The 16,848-nt window shown below is 43.2% G+C and overlaps 1 long non-coding RNA gene across 1 annotated transcript in view; it reads left to right on the top strand.

Annotated features, from left to right (window-relative positions):
* The first annotated feature begins 9,286 nt into the window (after positions 1 to 9,286).
* The window catches only part of LOC146072553 (uncharacterized), a 34,793-nt gene continuing 27,231 nt past the window's right edge, over positions 9,287 to 16,848 (top strand). The window contains exon 1 of the long non-coding RNA XR_014473181.1: positions 9,287 to 9,316. This is a non-coding gene — a long non-coding RNA (uncharacterized LOC146072553). The remainder of the gene's footprint in view (positions 9,317 to 16,848) is intronic.

Below are 16,848 nucleotides of genomic sequence, written 5' to 3' on the forward strand. Positions count from 1 at the left end.
CGACAGCATTAAGCAGGGTATCTCGGCAGAACGAGGCCGATATCACAAGATGTCGGGCTCGTTCTGCCGAGAATGGCCGGAAAGTGACGAGCTGCCAGCTGCAGCTCGCCTCTTCCCGGCCGCAACTCGCGGCCACGCCCCCTTCTCGCTCCCCGGCAGGCGGGACATTGAATCCCGCCTGCATGTTCTTGGTCTAGCTGACCGAGAACGGGACTGGTGGACGGCGTTCGAGCAAGCTTAACCGCCATGACATCCAGATTGAATACCCCCTAAGGGGGGAATATGGGAATATTCAATACAGGCAAGGTGAAAAATCAAGAGGGGTGTGGGTAAGCGCTTGTCTATACACTGGATGAAATCCTCCATCAAAATTTAAATACAAGACTATAGATATATCTATATATATATATATATATATATATATATAGATATAGATATAGATAGATATATATATATATATATCTTCCCACAATAGTGCTATCCGACGCCCTATATAGTAAAATGGGAATTTCTGTCTCTCTTTACTTTATAGTTGATACACAAAAGATTTCTTAAACATGAAATATTTATTAAAACAATATTTAAAACAATTTTTCCATTTCAGATTCTTGTCAGATTATGGATGAAACATAAACCCAACGCGTTTCGTCTCATTGTGAGACTTCATCAGGGGTACAACATGTTTTAAACAAATCTATAAAAGTAAGAATAAAATATAATAATAAGTAATTACAAATGGAGACACTTTAAACATAGATGTGTAAAATACATGAGAGACATATGTACAATTCACACTATAAATTAGATTGAAGAAGGATAAGGAACAAACAAGTAATGTAGTTGAGAAAACTATAAGGGGGATCAAAATTTAAATACAAGACTCTATATATATATATATATATATATATATATATATATATATATATATATATATATAGAGAGCGTGGTGGGTGCGGCGGCACTCAAATAAACTGACACAAAACGACCTGGATAACCCAACGTTTCAAGACCTGGTGGTCTCTTTATCAAGGAGTGAAGACAGTGCATATACAAAAACAATTTACCTTTATGCAGGTCTGAGCCGTCCACGCGCCTCCCCGGCGTCCCTCCGGCGCAGCATCATGACGTCACCGCCCCCTCAGGCGCCGTTGAAGCCGTGCTGCACCGGAGGGACGCCGGGGAGGCGCGTGGACGGCTCAGACCTGCATAAAGGTAAATTGTTTTTGTATATGCACTGTCTTCACTCCTTGATAAAGAGACCACCAGGTCTTGAAACGTTGGGTTATCCAGGTCGTTTTGTGTCAGTTTATTTGAGTGCCGCCGCACCCACCACGCTCTCTATCGATACCCCCAGGGGATCTCCAGCGGGGGGCACCAGCCATACACGCATAGACCCAGGAGGAGTGCCGCAGCCATCCAATTGTTGTATATACCACGGGGACCATCCATCCCTGCTGTTCCTGTCGGCACCCCACATTGTCATCACGCAGCAAGAAGTTGCTGCATACATTTGTTTTGCTATCAAGTCTGAGGAGTCCATTTCTGCACATCACTATTTAGTGACACCTGCACATATTGGTGTAATACACCTGCACGGCACCACGCATGGAGTCCCACAGCACGGATGCTCCTTCATTTTCTGCTACTATAGCAGCTACAGCACAGTCACGTGTGGAGCTCACTCATGGAGCCATCTTCAGCTTCTCTGATACAGATTACGACAATTTGTTATTCAAAGCGGATGCGGGGGCTAGCCAGATTGCACCTGAGAATATTCAGTTATATCATGATTTGCTGAATTTGAAGAGAAAGGAGACAGATTTGTTTTATCATGGCCTAACCCTATCCGACTACATCCGGGAAAGAAAAATCCCCCGGGGGTTTCGAATTAAAAATGTTCCCACCCTGGGCAGGTATAATATACCCTTTTGCAAAACTTGGACTTCAATTTTAAACAAGTGCTCATTCGACCTTATGTTACTTGTGATCGAAGAAGTGTCCAGAGAACTTTTGGTTACAAAAGGGAAAATTGAGGTATTCGAAACTTCCCATACAGCAACCCTTACCAGTGATGCCCAGACCAATTGGATGGAGAAATTAACTGGTCAGATGGAGAAATACAAAAAAGAACTTATGGCGTATAAAAAAAACAAGAAAGATAGAGTCAACACTGACTATGATAAGCATCTTGTTTACCCCTGGCTCACAGGTGGGGACACTCCAGGACGACCTTACAGAAAGAAACGATTTAATCGATTTCAGCACACTATACGTGAAACTGATTCTTCACAAGAAGGAGGGTCATCCGCAAGCGATTATGACAATTCAAAAAACTTGCAAGGCCGCATCCCGGCTGGGGTGCGTACAAGGAATCAAATCGCACGCGGAAGCGATGCTATACCAGGCGGGGAGGCCAAAATAAAAGGCTCCAAAAAATCAGCCAAATCGCAGTCCAAGAAGAAATAATTAGTCCAATCTTCAATCTGTCATCACGGGATCTCACCTCTCAGGAGATCCAGGTACTAAGGAAAGGGTTAAACTTCATTCCAACTAATAAAGCGGATCCCTTCCAAGTGAAGATTGAACAATATAAGTTGAACCGCCAACTTAAATTAAAAGAATATTTTCAGGACAAGCCAGATGTGGTAGCACCACCTGTAATGCTTCCCTCAGCCATTCGCAAGAAATCTAAGTTCGACCCCCTGTCGTCCAATGCGTCTATAAAGACCTTCAATCGCATGATTGAACATGATACTACGTCCATCTTGACATCTGTACAACCGTCCAGCTCTAACTTCTCCGGATCCGATTGGAGAGCATTAAAGTCACTCAGCTCTGATGTGTCGATTACCATCCGTCCGGCGGATAAGGGAGGAGGACTGGTAATACAAAATTCCACGGACTACCTACGCGAAATTTCGCGACAATTGTCAGACACCAGTGTGTACCTTCCTCTACAGAGGGATCCCTCTCTGGAATATAAACGGGAACTCGACAACATTCTCTCTGCAGCATTAAAGGACTCTCTCATTGATACAGCAACCCAGGAAGCACTCATGACTCCCTATCCCATCACCCCATTGCTTTATACCATTCCAAAATTGCATAAAAATGCAACCGACCCTCCGGGCAGACCCATCATCTCTGCCCGGGGGTCGTTATACCAACCTGTGTCGATTTACTTGGACAGTTTCTTACAGCCCTGTGTTCAGGGTATGCCAACCTACCTGAAGGACACTAATTCACTTTTACTTAAGTTGCAGGCGTTGGGTAATGTGCCGCTGGATTGTCTGTTGTGCACGGTCGACGTCGCGAGTCTCTACACATGCATTCCGCATGAGGGGGGGCTCGCGGCGGTCCGTACCTTGATAACAGACAATCCCCTGTATAAGGGTCCAGAGGTGCCATTGTTTATACAGCTTCTCAGTCTCACGCTTAAACGTAATTTCTTCATGTCCAATAATCGGTACTTTCTCCAACAATGCGGCTGTGCGATGGGGTCCTCAGTGGCCCCGTCGCTAGCCAACAGCTACATGTTCATGGTGGAGCAGGAGCTGTTTATCAACGCGCCCGGTATCAGCAGTCATCTGGTGTTATACACCAGATATATAGATGACCTGCTGATACTGTGGTCGGGACCTCAATCCCTGTTGGAAAATGTACTTGACACGCACAATCAATCAACATCACCTGTAAAATTGACCTACAGTATTAGCAAGGAATGTATCCATTTTTTGGATGTAAACATCAAAATATCAGAAGGGGTGATCTCCACGTCACTTTTTTGCAAGCCGACCGACCGTAATAACTTATTACTGTACTCCAGTCATCATCCAGTCCCACTAAAGGCAGGTCTCCCGTACTCGCAAATGTTGCGGGTACGCAGGATTGTGAGTGACCCTGAGGAATTGGAATCCTCATTATCTCAGATGATTAAAAAATTCATGGAACGGGGTTACCCCTTATCTGAGCTTATAAAATCTAAACAAAGGGTTCTGTCACTCACCAGAGAACAGTCATTGACTCCTCCTAAAAAAGCCAAAGAGGAGAAGGTCATTTGGGTGAATGCGTTCCACCCTAAAAGTGGAGCCATCAACAAGATGGCCAAATCCCACTGGCCAATCATTAATACTGATGCCACACTCCGGTCCTTGCAGCATAAAAAACTTATGTGCGCCTATACTAGAGGCAAAAATCTTAAAGATTACCTAGTAAAAAATGACATTGTGGATAGTGCGAGCCCTCTGAGCACCCCCACATTTTTGGGTACACCCAAAATGGGGTGCTTCAAGTGCAGTGGTTGCATTACATGTAATTACATGGTTACCGGGGATACCTTTAACCATCCTTACTCCGGCAAACCTTACAAAATTAAACAAAGAGTCACATGTTCTTCTTGCTACATAGTATATCTGATCTGTTGCCCTTGCAGCAGATACTATGTAGGCAAAACCATACGTGCCTTCAAAGAGAGAGCAGCTGCTCACAGATCAGCAATTAAACATGCTCTGATCTCAGGGTCCAGTGACCAACCTGTGTCACGGCACTTTGCACAGGCCAAGCATCCCTTATCATCACTGCGTTACAGAATTATCGAACAAATCCCCATACCCAAAAGAGGGGGAGATAGGGGTCTTATGCTCTGTAGAGCAGAAAGTCGCTGGATATACCGACTTGACACGTTGGCCCCTAGGGGTCTTAACGAGCATGCCGGTCTATCCTATTTTTTGTAACAATTAAACATTTTACTTCTGATGTTACATTTTTAAAAAAAGTGAACCATCATAAAATGTTGCAATGTATCATACAGGATTCCTGAAGGGTCTCTTATGATTGTAGCACCCCTGACGTAGTGCAGCTAAAATATTATGTACTATACGTGAGACCAATGAGCTGTCATAGGTACAGCATTATTAGAATCTCTGCTGTGTTCATGCGTTTTTTGCACTATCATCACTATCACCATTTTATGTATTTTATATGTTTGACTATGTTAGTCATCTTACATGGCACTATGTGCCTCTTCATCACCATTTTTAATGTATTTTAATGTGTTTTCATTATGTGTTTTCACTTCAGGGTATGGGCAGTTCTGGACGCACTCCACGGCTTCAACGGCGCCTGAGGGGGCGGTGACGTCATGATGCTGCGCCGGAGGGACGCCGGGGAGGCGCGTGGACGGCTCAGACCTGCATAAAGGTAAATTGTTTTTGTATATGCACTGTCTTCACTCCTTGATAAAGAGACCACCAGGTCTTGAAACGTTGGGTTATCCAGGTCGTTTTGTGTCAGTTTATTTGAGTGCCGCCGCACCCACCACGCTCTCTATCGATACCCCCAGGGGATCTCCAGCGGGGGGCACCAGCCATACACGCATAGACCCAGGAGGAGTGCCGCAGCCATCCAATTGTTGTATATATATATATATATATATATATATATGTAGCGTGGTGGTCCGGCACAGCCAACTCGAAACAGCGTACTTGGTGGGTGCCCGCAGTCAGCTTTCTCCAAGCAAATATACACGTCCAAACAACTAAAGCACTCCAGCCTCTTTGAAAAAAATGCCAAAACTTTTATTATAGCATAGCAACGTTTCAATACAATATCTGTATTTTCCTCAGGCATATACCTTTCTCAGGGATTTTAGTTTATAATGTACATACATATATATATAATGTACATACATATAGCTTATGTTCAAAAACAATCCAAAGGATCTCAAGCCAGAGCAGCAGTCAAAATGTGGATAGTCAACCATACAATCAAAACGTTAAAAGAGAAAAGAAAAAAGACTGCGCTTGGATTGAGATTCCTCTCTTGGGACAGAACAGACCTATTTGAATTTCCTAGGCCAACCAGTAGGAGTCACTGTTTCTCAATTAATGATTCTATTAATTAAGCATTCCAAACAGTTAATACACAATAGACATGATAAAATAAATAATAAATGTAATCCTAACTAATAAAAAATGAATAAAGCGTTCCCTGCTTGTGGCAGGTGGCTAACGTTAGCATCCATCCCATCTTTGGCGAATAGCTGTGGAAATAAAAGTCAGTTTTCACTGACATTTATTTCCGAAGGGGAGAGAAATTGAATGATTTCTCTACCCTATGGCTGCATGCGAGTGGATGTATTCTCGGACTTATCCCCTCACATGTTATCAAGGGGATGCGGGTGGTGCTGGCAGGGGGGGGGAGGGTTAGAATTAGAGATGAGAGCCGGGGCCGAAGATTTGGATTTGGATTCGTCGCCGGGATTGGGATTTGGATTTGGCTTTGTTGAGCGGCAGTGAAAAGATTTCGATTTGGATTTTTTTCAAAAGTAGTCAAAAACCACCCAAATCACGTAATGTTTGCATTTTTTTTGTCCCTAGAGTAATATTAACCTCAATAACATTAATTGCCAGCCCTTTCCAGACAATTATGACCACCTTACAGCTCACAATGTTGTTTTCATTCAATTTAGGCCAAAGTCTGCAGCAAGATGGCTGGTTATTAATATTTTATACTAGGCATCAGAGCCTCGGCACAAACAGATGGTAGTTTGCTACATATGTGCCTCACAGCAGTGGGATTAATGAATAGTGATGCAAGATGGAATTGTCACTGGGCCCACCCACCCACCCTTAGCTTGTAAAAAAAGGACATGCACATTGCACACTTGAACTGTGGACTGCTTTTCACCCCAACTAGATGTTTTTGGAAAATGCTGTTTTTTATGGGCAGATTCTTGTGAAATTGAAGGAGGAGACGTCACTTCAGCTGCCAACTTGCTCACCAGGAGCTCTTTTCATGTCATAAGATCTGTGTCCGTTGGAAAGAAAAACACAGCAAAGGACTTGAACCTCGGAACAAGCACGGTTGTCAAAACGTAGTGTTCTGACCTCAACATATTGGCTACCCATGTATCATGTCGAAGACAAAAAAAGGGCTTGTTCTACAAGTCCAGCATATTTTGCAAATGGGCCTTGTTTGATCTAATCCTTCAATTTCACAAGTTGATTCTCCAAAAGCCTAATTAAGGGAACCACCTGGCTCAAACTAGCAGTCTCGGCACTCACTTCACAGGTGGCTACTTCAAAGGGTTTCAGCACCTTGCACAGCACAGAAATTAGTTTCCAATGTGCTGGGCTAAGGTACATCCCCTCTCCTCTCCTAGTCATGGCTTGTTGTATAGCTGTGAATGGCTTTCTGCTGTTCTTCCATCTACTGAAGCATATGCAGGATGGAGTTGGAACCACCTTGTTGGAACCTCCTGCTTCAGCTGATGGAAGGGCAGATTAAATTCCTCTTGCAGCTGCTGCTATCTCCGGCACGCTGTTGCGGAATGCCGGAAATGCCGGAAATGCCCACAAACTTTTTGTGCAACCCACTCAGCGGTATGCCTCTTAGTAAAGCTGGTGATACATAGAGTAGCCTGCCTAGAATGAATGAGCTGGTGATGCTAGCTACTGCTGCTGGAGGGTATTCAACAACCCAGTGGGCTGTCACAATCATGTAATCATTAGACCAATGACCGTCTACTGCCACTTGTCCACGTATCCGTGGTTAAGTGGACACTGGTTCCAATCCCACTTTTCAGGTCATGGATTACTTTAGACTTAATGTCATGGTAAAGCTCAGGAATGGCTTTCCTGATGAAATGGAACCGAGATGGAATCTGGTACCTGGGATACGCAGCCTCTATTAATTGTGCGAAACCCAGAGAATTGATGGCAGATATTGGACGCAAATCCAATACTATCATGGCAGTCATGGCTTCAGTGATCTGCTGTGCCACTGGGTGAGAACTGACATACTTGTTTTTCCTCACCAAGCACTGATGAACAGTCAGTTGTTTTTTCAAAGTAGTATAATGGGGTTTCTGGGGACACTTCTGGGATGAAGAACTACCCCCAGCAGCAGCAGTAACAGAAGACCTTGCGATCAAGGATTCTTCTGCAGAATCCTGGAAAGGGAAGGATTCTTCTAGCACAATAGTAGTATCAGAAGAACCATCCCTGGTCATTATTGAGGATACCGAGGTTGAGGGTGTTGATACTTCCCATGAGCTCACTGCAGATGACATAATAGGGTAAATGTTCTGAGATGCTTAATGTCCTTACCTAGACACATAAGATGTGCATTTGTTGGTCCTATGACCAGGCATGACAATGGCAGTCTTATCATGCCGAACAAATGGTTCCACTTGTGCCTCACTTACACACACAACATCCTCATCTTCTATAATATCCAATTCCTCAGTAGTGCCATCATCTGCTACACAAGTCAAACCCTCATCCTCTTGCTGTAACTCGACGGGAGTGGAAGAGGGAGAGGAAGGCGGCTTCTCTGAGAGATTGGGCTCACACGTAGGATTCAAGGACTCTCTTGGACTCCCCTCGTGCTTTGTGACATTTCTGTTCCTAGACGCATAGTTTGTTTTGCAGACTTAGTGGTTTGGCCCGTTTTCTCACTTAGGAAAGCAAAATGACAAGGTATTTCATTGTCAGACACATGAGATGCCTCACTGACAGCTGCAGATTCCCAAGTCTGACTCAGAAATAGAGGGCAAGCCTGGAGTCTTTCCTTGCCACTGCGTAATGTGAATTTTCTTTTTATTCCTGTTGGAGGTTTTTTTTTGTTCAAAACTTTTTGGGGGTAACTCTCCTTGCCCGAATTGAGGCTGAGCATTAGCAACGACATTAGTACTAGTACATATTAAGTCGTCATCACCATGAATGATGGCAGCAACTGGTGTGGGAGTATTTGGTCCAAACTGTTTGTTCTCCATTTTTATATTAAATTTAAATAAGAGCAAAATATTTATTTTCTTGTTTTTGAGAACAGCTTGTATGACGCTGCATGAAGGCCAAACAATTACACACACACCTTCTGACAGTATAATATGGGTGCAGTACACACAATGAATGAATCATTTGTTTTTTTGTTTGCTATGTACGGTGCTGCGGACACTTTGTTCCGCCTTATAAATAAACGTACTACTACTAAAGAAGAAAAATTGATTTGGATTTTTTAACTATAATTAATAAAATTTGGTTGTAATGCACAGCTTGTATAATGCTGTGTGAAGGCCGAACAATCACACATGCACCTTCTGATGGTATATTATGGGTGCAGAACACACAAACAATGAATAAAGAAGAGAAAAGTTGATTTGGATTTTTTTATTTTAATTATTTTTAATGTGCAGCTTGTACAACGCTGCGTGGATGCAGAACAATCACACACAGAACTTGTGTATACTATTGGGGTGCAGTATACACCAAAAAAATAAGGAGCAGCAAATTTGGCCCTGACGAGACTGAGTAAGGTAACAAATAACTCTTTTGTTTCTGTATTATTTTTCTTTTATGTTAACTTTTTGTTGCATTGTTTTATTCTTTTTAAATTTAATGGGGCTTTTTAGTGGGATAGATGATGATTATTGTGGTGCAAATTCAATTAGTTATATGGTGACTCATTTCTGCTTTAACCACCTTGTTGCTTACGTGATTGTAATTGAATCAACCTGTGGCTAATTGAATCTGCACCTTATTTTCAAACATGTACTGTGGTGTGTCCTTAATGGCATATACTACTTGTTATTTGGCATGGGTTATATTCAGGATTTCTTTTTTTTTGTTTCTGATGGTGGCAGTCATTTACAGTCCAGATGTATTATTTAATAAACATTGTTGTTCATGCATGTTATTGTTACTTTAAAATGTATATTTTATAAGTTAAATTTGAATTTAAAAATGTTATTTGTTTACTGCTTTTTTATGTTAGGGTGACTTGTTTTCATTGTGCTTTTTTTGTGTCTTATTTCTGTGCTCCATGAATCATTATTAGAAAATCTAAATTATTTTTAAAGTTGACGAGTTTTTTTAAAACTTTTTAATATTATTAAACATTATTTGAAATAATAGAAAAGGATTTCAACTTTGTTTTTAAAATTCAGACAGCAAAATTTCCATCATAAAAATAGTTATGATGTATTATTATTATTATTATTATTATTATTATAATTTTATTTATATGGCGCCACAAGTGTTTCGCAGCGCCGTACAAAGGAACAATACAGGGAGACAAAGCTTGGCATAACATTGAATAAATAACAAGAATACAGTACAAATAAAGAGCGCACAGTTCAATAAACATTACAGCTTGGATATAAGTAGTGAGGACTCGATCAACATACAACTAGAGGCTAGAAGCCAATGATGGAGATGAGTATGCGGACAAAGATGGTCACTGAGTGTTGGAGTATAGAAGAGCTGTGAGTGACATGTGAAGAGAAGAGGGCTTTGACAACAGGAGGGAAGAGGGCCCTACTCGGAGGAGCTTACAATCTAGTAGGAGGGGGAGACTGACAGATTACAAGAGGTGCAAGCAAGTGGGTGGTGGTTAGATAGCAGGATGTAAACAGGCAAGGGGTCGGAGAACCATCTGGTTTATGCAGTGGAAGGGTATGCTTTGATGAATAGGTGAGTTTTCAGTGCCCGTTTGAAGCTTTGCAAGGTCGGGGAGAGTCTAATGGAGCGAGGGAGTGCGTTCCACTGAAGGGGTGCAGCACGGGCAAAGTCCTGTACTCTAGCATGGGAAGCAGTGATCCGGGTGGAGGAGAGACGACAGTCGTCAGCCGACCGTAGAGGGCGGGAGGGTGTATGAATGGAGATGAGGTTAGAGATATATGGAGCAATGGAATTAGAGATGTCCCTGTATGTGAGTGTGAGGTGTTTGAAGAGGATTCTGTAGGGGAATGGAAGCCAGTGCAGATTTTGTTGAAGGGGAGTGGCAGAATTAGAGCGGCGGGAGAGGAAGATAAGCCTGGCTGCAGCATTGAGGACAGATTGGAGAGGAGCCAGTTGGGATTGAGCGAGGCCGGTGAGGAGAACATTGCAGTAGTCGAGCCGTGAGATGACCAGTGAGTGGATGATCAGCTTAGTTGCACTCTGTGAGAGAAAGGGCCTGATGCGAGCAATGTTGCGTAACTGGAACCGGCAAGAATGGGCCAGGGCTTGGATGTGGGGTGCAAAGGAGAGGGAGGAGTCAAGAGTGACACCCAGGCAGCGGAGTTGGGGAACAGGGGAGATGATGGTGTTGTTAACAGTGATAGAGATATTAGTAGGGGGCATAGCTCTGGGTGGGGGAAAGATAATGAGTTCGGTTTTGTCCATATTCAGCTTCAGAAATCGCTCAGACATCCAGGTGGAGATGGCAGAGAGGCAGTTGGAAACCTGAGAGAAAACAGTGGGGGATAGATCAGGAGAGGAGAGGTAGATTTGGGTGTCATCCGCATAGAGGTGATATTGGAGACCAAAGGAGTTAATGAGTGCACCCAGAGAGGAGGTGTACAGAGAGAACAGAAGGGGGCCAAGGACGGAACCCTGAGGGACCCCGACAGGAAGGATAGAAGGTGGTGAGGTAGAGCCAGAGGCAGAGACTGAGAAGGAACGGTTGGAGAGGTAAGAGGAAAACCAGTTGAAGACTGTGCCAGAGAGGCCAATGTTTTGGAGTGTGTGGAGGAGGAGAGGGTGATCCACAGTGTCAAAGGCAGCAGATAGGTCCAAAAGGATAAGCAGGGAGAAGTGACCCTTGGATTTGGCTGACAGCAGGTCATTGGTGACTTTCACTAGGGCAGTCTCAGTGGAATGAAGTGGGCGAAAGCCAGATTGAAGGGGATCAATATTAATATTAATTTAATTGTGTTTAATACTGTTGATACTGTTCAAATATGTGCAAATCGGTACACTCATGTGCAAACTGCCTCTGTCACTTACAAACTTGTTAGTGACAGAGTTGGCAATCTTCACTGTTTTATGTTATACTTTCAGGCACAATGGGGGAAATTTACTAAGCTAAATAAGGCAAAAAAAATCGTATTTGTATAGTAAAATACGATTTTTTAAGTGTATTCATATTTTTGGTATTTACTATGCCAAAAATGCAGCAATTCGTATTCGTATTTATGGCACATTCATATTTGTATTTACAAATACAAATGTATGCTCCGTCAGCAGGGCCGGATTAAAGGGGGGGAAGGGGTCTGTTCCCCTGGGCCTCCCTCTAGCTAGGGGCCCCCTGTGGTTGGCATGTATTTAATTTTTTTTTTTTAGATAAAGGTTTTGTGCATGGGAGTGGGGTAGTGCTGCAGCTTCACCTACCTGCCAATGGGACAATGATTAATAGTGCTGAGCATCGGGTGCCAAGACACACTGACTGCCAAGGCACACTGAGTGTGCAGTGCATTACTGGAAGTTGGCTAATTCCCATGACACTTTGCACAAGAGGGCAGAGGCTGAGAGGTTTGTGCTGAGCTCTGATTTGTGGAGCTCTTTACATGCTTCTCAGGCCCATGGAGAACAGCAGCAGCAGCCTAGTCATGGAAGAGTTTTTAATCAGAGGCAGCAATGAGCCTGTGAGGTCTCCTACAAGGTGCAGAGGGACAAACACAGGCTTTTCATGTGGTATGTATGTATGAATATATATATATATCCCCTGCAGTTACCCATTGACCAAGTCTATGGACCGGTCCCAAGAATACCGGGGATAAAAAAAACTGTGCATCCCCCATATTTTGAAACCAGCACCGGGCTAGCTCACGGTGTCATGTCACAGCCGGGGGACACTTTTTACATAAGGTCCCCTGGCCGTATCATGCTCTCTGTGGCTGGTCAGCCTTGGATGGGGTACCTGGGGGAGGGGTCCCCCCAGGCTTCATTTGTCCAGGGATGAAGCCCGGGGCTGTCACCGGCATCCGTGGGCTGTGGACGCCAGCCTGATAGGGTTAAATCAGCCATACAAAACATGCTTTATACAGGTGAACCACAAATCCCAGCATGTGGGGCATTAATGGGCTCCCTTGGACTTGTAGTCCACCTGTAAAAAGAATGTTAAAAAAACACACATTCATTTTACACCAATATACTTACAACGCCAGGCTCCAGCGCTGACTCCGTCTTCTCCACTGCAGGCTCACGCCGCACCGACAGCAGGGTGAGCCGGCTTCCTTCGCCACTGGAGGTTTTCCAAGAGACATCTCCAGTCCATTGTCCAGGCCACCTACTAGAGAGGATCCATTCTACACAGCAACCAGGAGTTCTAAATCTCCCCAGCCTATTGGGGCACACCACCATTCACCCCGACCTTTGGGAGCACATTCTGTCCCAATCCATTGGACAGACCATTGTCTCACTGCCATCCATCCAACAGTGGGAAGCACCCCTTGGAAACACCTCCAGTGGCCACGGAATACAAACTATCCCTTTCCAGATCATGCACTAGAGAGGAGCCATCTTACATCTGACGGGTGCTCCACCATCGGGGCTCACCATTGTCTCCCCGACATTTGCTCATCCTAAACGGCAGGAGGACTACATATAATCAACGTCCCAAACCATTGTTCATGGAGAGTTAACTATACCAAAACAACAAACTGTGTGTTAATCAAAAATTGTTCTTTCCAAGATATAAGAACAGGCCCAGCAGGCAGAGTGTTTTAACAATTTGTTTCTTTTTATGTGCATTTTTCATGTATTCCCTTTTAATTTTTTTTTTTAAAAGAATACTGTATATACAGCTTATTTAATAAGAAAATATTAAGACCATTTGTAAAGATCATCCAATCTTCCAAACCTATTTTTAATTAATCGATTCTAGCACTGCCACAGAACTCATGTTCTAACCCTTTTCTTTGTACAATACCAATATAGTATATTGTCAGACTCCCCTAGGATATATTAAATAAATTATTTGTTTATTTAGTAAATTAGGTCTAATTAAGATGTTTTTCCATCATTATTTATGTTTTTTATACAGAGACTTAAGTGAATAGAAAACAGCACATGTAGCAGGTACTGTAGATTCCTTTGGGACCTTAGAAAGATGACAAATAGGTGGGTTATAATGATATTCTGTCCATCAGCACCTTGTGGAGGGGAGCAGGTGCAGACATCACGCTGCTAAACTCTGCAGTGTAATGGTAATGTACTGTACATTCTAGATTCATTTCATGTAGCAGACACAGGTACAGTATACTGTATATAATAGAGTTCAAATTTGCAGCAGGAGCAGCAGGCGGGAACCAGAGGTTTGCTTTGTAAAGGATTGCTTCTCTGAAAAAAAAATGTTTGGGATCACTTGCCATCCCACATCTACCACAAACTCAGACCCTACACATAGGCTCTATAGTATTGTTTTGATTTGAACATAGCTGATATAACCATAGTATCTATCAGCATCTTGCAGGTATTAAGCATTAGAAAGTCATATACTGTAGATCAAAAAGTATATCACAATCCTTAGATTATTTGCAACCATTTTTATTGCATTTAATTGTATTACTCATAATCTGCACTGATACGCATTTGCCAACTCACCCTGATATAGATAGATAGATAGATAGATAGATATCACATACTCAGTTCTACCACCAGTTCCTTCACTCTTATTTACATCATTTGACGTTCACTCTATTAGGGTTTTTTCCCCTTTCTCTCTGCGTGTTGCTGCTATCTATCGCCCACCTGGGCTTCCCAAAACTCAATTTCTAGAAGATCTCTCTGCCTGACTCCCACATTTCTTATCCTCTGACATCTTCACTGTCATCCTGGGTGACTTTAATATTCACAGTCCACCACCTTTGCATGCTTCCAAACTCCCCTCTCTAACCTCTCTCAGCCTCTCCCAGTGGTCCGACGGCTCTACTCACGAGGAAGGCCACTGCCTTGACCTTGTTTTCACCAGGCTGTGCTCAGTCTCTGGTTTTACTAACACATTTCCTTCCCTCTCTCTGATCACAATCTCATTACCCTCTCGCTCTCCTCCATTACCCCAAGCTCACTGACACTGAAATCATGCATGTCTACCCTAACCCACAGAAATACTAATGCTATAAATTTTTCACAACTTTCCACCTCCCTGCAACAACAGCTCTCACTAATTTATACATTTATCTATCCTGACTCTGCTGTTTCCCACCTCTACCAGACTCTTGAAACAGCCCTTGATGAAGTGGCTCCAGCTACCCATTACACCCCACGTAGGCTTAGATGCCAACCGTGGCACTCCAAAACAACAAGCCAACTATGAAATCAGTCACGTAAAGTAGAACGCCATTGGCGTAAATCTCGTAGTAGGACTGATTTCCTCACATATAAGACTAGTTACCACTCCTACTGCAATGCTTTGGACACTGCCAAACAAACATACCAATCTCTCATCCCTTCTCATGCTACCAACCCTGAGCGACTTTTTAACACATTTAAGTCGCTTCTGTACCCTCCCCCTCCTCCCCCACCAGTTACCATCAGTGCACAAGAACTTGCCTAAGGACAAGATTGATAACATCCGAGATGAAATATTATGCTCCACAACCTCTAACCCTCTTTCTTCCCCACCTGAACCCTCCGGCACTTTCTCTTCATTTGAGCTCACAAATGAAAAGGAAGTATCCACACCCTTCTTATCCTTCTACTCTACTACCTCGCCTCTTGATCCTATACCTGCACAAGTCATTAAAAATCTATCTCCTGTGCTTATTCCAACCTTAACTAAAATCTGCAATCTCTCTTGCTACTGGTACTTTTCCTTCTCTGCTCAAACATGCAGTGATTACTCCCATTCTGAAAAAACACAATTCTGACCCTAACTCTCTCTCTAACTATCGTCCTATCTCTCGGCTCCCATGCCTCTCCAAGCTACTGGAGAGACTTGTCTACTCTCGCCTCACAAACTTTCTTAACTCGCACACCCTATTAGACCCGCTTCAGTCAGGCTTTCGCTCTCAACACTCCACTGAGACAGCACTGACTAAAGTGGTGAATGATCTGGTAACTGCTAAGTCTAAAGGCCATTACTCACTACTTATTCTTCTAGATCTTTCTGCTGCGTTTGACACTGTGGATCACACTCTTCTCTTACGAACACTACACTCCCTAGGTCTTAATAATACAGCCCTTTCCTGGTTCACATCTTACCTATCTGAACACTATTTCAGTGTTCGCTTGTCTGACTCTATTTCCTCTTCACTACCTCTGTCCGTCGGAGTTCCGCAAGGCTCAGTCTTAGGTCCTCTGCTTTTCTCAATCTATACTTCCTCTCTTGGCAAACTAATCAGCTCTTTCGGATTTCAGTATCACTTATATGCGGATGATCAAATCTATCTATCAACCCCAGAGGTGTCACCAGTGGTTTTGGGCCGAGTCTCTGAATGTCTCTCTGCCATCTCATCTTGGATGTCTTCTCGCGAATTCAAACTCAATGTTTCCAAAACAGAATTACTTATATTCCCGCCAACTAAAAACAGTTACCATCATGACATATCCATCGTTGTTGACAACTCAACAATCTACCCTACCCCACAAGCTCGTTGCTTAGGGGTCATCCTCGACTCTGAACTGTCCTTTCTTCCCCACATTCAATTTGTCTCTAAATCATGTTACATGTATCTAAAAAACATATCCAAAATATGACCCTATCTCACACAAGACACTAATAAATCTCTTATCCATGCACTCATTATATCCCACATTGATTATTGAAATAGTCTCCTAACTGGTCTTCCCAAGAACAGACTCTCACCACTGCAATCCATTTTAAATGCTGCTGCTAGGATGATCTTCCTTGCAAGACGCTCATCGTCTGCCGATCCGCTCTGCCAGTCCCTTCATTGGTTGCCTGTATCTTACCGTATTCAATATAAAACACTTCTACTTGCATATAAAGCTATTAATCATACTGCACCAGCATATATCTCTTTAATTATCACAAAATATCTCCAATCTCGACCACTCCGCTCTGCACAAGATCTGTGTCTCTCTTCTGCACGGATCACTAGCTCCCATTCACTTTTACAGGACT

The sequence above is a fragment of the Crinia signifera genome, chromosome 4, assembly GCF_055691185.1.
Source record: "Crinia signifera chromosome 4, ASM5569118v1, whole genome shotgun sequence".
NCBI lineage: Eukaryota > Metazoa > Chordata > Amphibia > Anura > Myobatrachidae > Crinia > Crinia signifera.